This window comes from Silene latifolia, chromosome 2 (assembly GCF_048544455.1).
Source record: "Silene latifolia isolate original U9 population chromosome 2, ASM4854445v1, whole genome shotgun sequence".
Lineage (NCBI taxonomy): Eukaryota > Viridiplantae > Streptophyta > Magnoliopsida > Caryophyllales > Caryophyllaceae > Silene > Silene latifolia.
The window spans coordinates 150570465-150575995 of NC_133527.1; the positions used below are offsets into that span (position 1 = coordinate 150570465).

The following is a 5531-nucleotide window of genomic DNA, read 5'->3' on the forward strand; positions in this document are numbered from 1 at the left end:
ATTGCACCATGACCATTGATAGCTCCTGCATTATTTTTATCTATACCTGCAGCAAGGAAAACAGACGAACTCTCCTCCTTTTGCTCTCAATTTGAGGCGGAGGGATCACGATAGCAGCACAATATTGCAAATTTTCATTTGGAGTGACAATAGGAGAGTCAGTAGAAGAGAGGGCATTACAAGGCTGAGCTTGCATGGGAGCCCTTCGGGACTTAGACTGATAGAAAATCAATTCCTCGTCCCCAACCTGAAAAGTCAATGTCTTGCCCCCGACGTCTATCACTGCACGGGCAGTGAATAAAAATGGTCTCCCTAAAATGATAGAGGTGTGTGTGTCCTCGGGGATGTTAAGTACAAAGAAGTCAACGGGAATAAAGAATCTCCCGATCTTAACAGGTAAGTCTTCTATGACACCTAACGGCCGTGATATACTACAGTCGGCCATCTGTACAGTCATATTTGTGCAATTAAACATGGTCAAACCGAGTCTCTTAGCAAGAGACAACGGTAAGACACTCACGCTAGCGCCAAGATCGCATAACGTGTTATCAATTAAGTGGGTACCAATATGACACGGAATCGAGAAAATACCCGGGTCTGACAGTTTGGGAGGTAACTTATTCTGAACTAGGGTCGTCCCTACCTAAGTCAAAGCTACCGTCTCATGATCGTTAATGTGCCTCTTACGTGATAGAATTTCTTTCATAAATTTAAGGTAAGAGGGTACCTGTGTCAGCAATTCGGCGAACGGAACGGTGACTTGCAAGCTTTTCAGGAGTTCGGCAAATTTACCGAAGTGTTGATTAGCCTTTGTGTTCTGTTGTCGCCTCGGGAAGGGCACCGTAATGTGTATTTCGAGCCCCTTGTTCCTCTCTTCCAACGTGTCGGCTGGATCAAGCTCTACATCCTTCGATCAAGACTTCTTTCCTCTCGAACGGGGTCTTTCAGGCGATATTTCACTCGATCGAGCAGTAGCAGGCTCTCGATCAAGGTCTTCTTTATCAGCATCACTCGATAGAGCAAAAATATCACTCGATCCAGCAGAATCCTCAATAAAATCACTCGATCGAGCTGTTTGTTTTACTCGATAGAGCTGTTCTTTTTCCTGGTTACTCGATCGAGCAGAAACTCCACTCGATCGAGTCCTTTCTTCAGCTTTTTTCCCTCGATCGACCACCTGAAACCTGTCGATCGAGTATCTTCTTTGTCGTCAGCTCTTTTTCATCAACAGTACACTGTTCATAAGCAGTAATTACTTTCCTCGGGTCTGATTTCAACAATTCCGGTCCCTCATATGAACGACCGCTTCTCAGATTTATTAAATTCACCGTCTCGTGTTGATTCTTATCAGCTTGTGACGGTAAATGACCCTGCTTCCTCGTGGATTGGTTCGCGGCTAACTGGACAACTTGGGTTTCAAGTGACTTAATGGATGCTTCTTTTTGTTGGTCACTTAGCCGCCACTGCTTTGTTAATGACTGCAACATCGTCTTAAACTCAGATAACTCGCTCACCCCACCTGAAGATGATGCACCGTGATTAGGTGTAGGAAAGGAAGGAGGCTTTTGAAATCCTTGTTGAGCCTTATAAGGAGGAACATATGGCTGCTGCTGCTGCGGAGGAGGAGGGGTAGGATTGAGCACATTTTGACTCGTCCACCTCAAATTGGGATGGACTGCCCCTTAGTTATTATAATAGGAACCCCCTCATTGCCTGTATTGTTGAAAAGCAAGGACCTGTTCCTTCTCTGTAAGACAGTCAATAACAATATGACCGTCATTGCTCCCACACCTCTCACATGTGATGGTCTCCCCTCTAGTAAGCAAATGGACCGTCTGAGGCTCCCCAGCAGAATGCAGCTCCAATTTATCGAAACGAGCATTCATGGCTTCCAGCTGAGCCACGGCTGCCTTATCAACCGTGTGAACTTTTGGAATATCGTCTCTCGGGTTCCCATACTCAGCATAATAGGTTGCCATTTCCTCGATAATGGCCCACCCCTTATCATCTTCAGTATTCTTTTGAAATCTGCCGTTGGATGATGCGTCAGGTATAGCTCTGTGGTCATCGTACAACCCATTGTAGAACTGATTGGACAGAAACCATAGATCAAAACCATGGTGAGGAAGAGACCTCACCAACCTCTTGAACCGACACCAAGCTTCATAGAAAGTCTCATCAGGTGCCTGCTTGAAACTAGTGATCTTGGCCCTCAGCTGATTAGTGCGCTGCGGAGAGAAATATCTCTTATAAAAAGCAAGAGTAAGGGTCTCCGAGTCTGTGATCCCTGCGGCCGTACGGTCCATATCAGTCAGCCACTTCCTGGCTGAGTCAGTCAAAGAAAAAGGAAACAGCACCTCCTTAATCTTGTCTTGAGTTAGCCCCTTTGTGGCGGGGATAGTAGAACAGTAGTCCGAAAAGACCTCCATATGCTTCCTCGGGTCTTCACCTGCCATACCTCTAAAGAGATTTCTCTCCACTAGATTGATATAGGACGGACGGATGTCAAAAGTATTGTTATCCTCAGTCTGGAGATTGAAACCCTTAGGAATATATGATGCTTTAGGCTCCGAATGACTTGCAATATTCGGCATCTTTACTGGTTGGTTTAAAGAACTGAGATTATCTTCTACTAAAGATTGATCTTCTGTAAATAGGAAATGCTGAAGCTCGGGTTCGAAAGTACTCAAGTCTTCCTTTCGTGATTCTCTTTGCAGATGGAGTCTATGCCTGAACAGTCTCTCTGGCTCAGAAGCAGCTTAAACTAACTCAGACCTATTTGACCTGGGCATACCCAACACTGAAAGAAAATAAATAAGAACTGTCTCAAGGAATAAGAATTCCCTCAGACGGATAAAATAAACGAACAAAAAACAGATAGGGCAATTGCCTCCCCGGCAACGGGTCTAAAATTTGACACGGCAGTCGTATACCTTTCAAAAATAACTAACTAAACTAACTATATAGCTAGGGAAGTCAGTTCGATCTCCTCAGGGAGGGAAGATATCTTTAAAGGTTCGTTTATTCGGTCACAAAATGGGGGGTTTGTAAATTGATTTCTAAACTAATTAAGGCTTTAACGGAAGAGAAATAAAGAAGAACAATAAAGGCAGAAATTAAGAATAAAGTGATCAATAAAGAAGGGACATGTCAGGATTTCGGTTCACTACGGTAGTCTAGTGACTCAACTGCAAATAGTCTAGATAAATTACCGTGAGACGGATATTGAAAGGTCCTTCCGGTCCACTTTCTTTACTAGATTCCCACTAACTTAACTTCCGTCCTCGTCAGGGTAGTGTACTGTTCATAGCAGATCTATTTAGTCCAATCTTCTGATCTAGGATTAAATTTAACCAGATTAAAGGGTGACTCAGAAGCGTGCACTCAACTAAGTCGGTAAATACAGTTATATTGCTATGGGGACAGAGTCTCACAAATAATTCATCTAACCTATTCACTACATCGTCACATTTCTACCGTAGATCCCCTAATCCAAACATGAAATAAATTAGCTACTCATGCTATTAATATTATCAAGATAATAACAACGAAATAACTAATATTAAACATGACAAAACAATAATAAAAGTGCATAAATGAATTAGGGCAGAAATTAAAGGGAACAAAACAAGTAATTAAAGGAAATAAATGAAAGATTAATATTAAAGAAGAGAGATAGATTACAATCGCAATAATCCGGCGTAAAGAACAACTAAATCCGACCGAGAAATAATTGATGGGAGTGTCGTTGGGGCTCTCAATCAAACACATTTATAAAACTCAACAAACAACTAGTTAGCGGTAAGTCGAGGTCGATCCATGGGACGGTGTGCTTTGGGTTCTAAGTCTATCTATCTCAATTTATGCTAGTGTCACGATTTGTTTGGGTTTGTAGTTGTATTCTAAACTAGTGAAAGTAACAAAGTAGAGCAAACAATGAACTAAGAAATGTAAACAATTGATTAAAAGTGCTAGGATATCATGGGGTCATGGGGAATTCATGGTGTTGATCATACAAACATGTTTACAAGGTTGCAAGCAATTAATGTTGTGGAGAAACCGAGTTGGGTTATATCTTACGGTTCTTAGGAAGAGTTGGGTCCCGGAGCCAAATCGATTAGATTGTACAACACCTACAAGTCGACTTACTTTCCTCCTAATCAACTTCTATGCATGGTCTAACAAGACTCGAGTTGGTTTATATCTTACGAGTCGAGTTGAGTAGATAAAAGATTGTAAAAATGCAAGGATTCATAGGCTTAGCATTTCATCAAACATAACATGTGCATAAAGTTGACATCACAACAAGCAAGCAATTTAATCATGTGAACATATTAGATTAAGCATGAATCAATCCCCATGTTGGTTTCCCCTAATTACCCACTAATCCTAGCAAGAGACTACTCACTCATTATCATGGGAAACATGTCATTAATGGTGTCAATCATCACAACAAGTATAAACATGATAATAGAATGAGGAAATAAACAATAAAGAGTAAAGAGTAATGGATTTATACCAAACTTGAGATGATCCAAATAATAAAGCAAAGAATAATAGAAGAAACTTGATGATTGATGGAAGGTTGTCAATCTCCCAATAATAACCCAATAATCTTCAATTACCCAATAATAAACTTGAATGATAAACTTGAACAATAATTAAGAAGAGATTAATGTGTAATTTGTGGAATGATTAAAGAGTAATCTATTCTAATCTACTCCTAATCTAATCTAAAGAAGGATTTTTCTAGCTAAAAAGATGTGTCATAGGATTATTACAAATGGGGTATTTATAGTGGAAATTAGGTGGATGCATTAGGGTTAACTAAGAGCTAAACTAGTAATTACACTTTTGAGATTTGAGCAGGGAGACTCCGGTATTTTTCGGAGGAAGGGAGTCTTTCTTTGAAGCTTGGAGAAGACAATCCGTGCTGTGAAGAAATCCGGGCGGAATAAGGTCGGGACGGACGGATTTGGGCGGTGGAATCCGAGCGGATTAAGGTGAATCCGGGCGGATTCTGAAAATGCAATCCGGGCGGATTTGGGAGAATCCGGGCGGATTTGGGAGAATCCGCTCGGATTGTGGTTCACGTAGCAAGGAAAAGTTTCCTGTCCAGGAATCCGCTCGTCCCGAGCGAAATATGGGCGTCCTGGGCTTCAACCCGAGCGGGTTGAATTTGACCCGAGCGGGTTGAGCTGTATCTTGAGCTCGGATTGTAAAACGGACGTTATTTCCTCATCCGGACTCCTATTGGAGTGATTCAAAAGCCTAGATCACTTGATTTTTCGATGCCGTTCCATCTAGCATATTTTCAGAGCCAAAGGAGCAACCCTTGGTTCGGTTTTTGAGCGATTTCTTCTTGTAATGCCTTCCCTCTCGTCATTCTTACTTTTAACCCTTTGATCCTTCTACATACACTTTATTCCTACATCTTTGGTCATCATTCTTGCCTCCTCTTCATACTAGTCCATCTAATATCATCAATAAGCTTCCAAATATGCACGAAAGACGGGAATTTCCGCCTTATT

General features: G+C 41.6%; 1 non-coding gene across 1 annotated transcript; it reads left to right on the forward strand.

Moving 5' to 3' along the window:
- Positions 1-2112: 2112 nt before the first annotated feature.
- Positions 2113-2218, forward strand: LOC141645003 (small nucleolar RNA R71). Its single transcript, XR_012544601.1, has one exon. It is a non-coding gene; the product is annotated as a small nucleolar RNA R71 (small nucleolar RNA).
- Positions 2219-5531: the final 3313 nt, after the last annotated feature.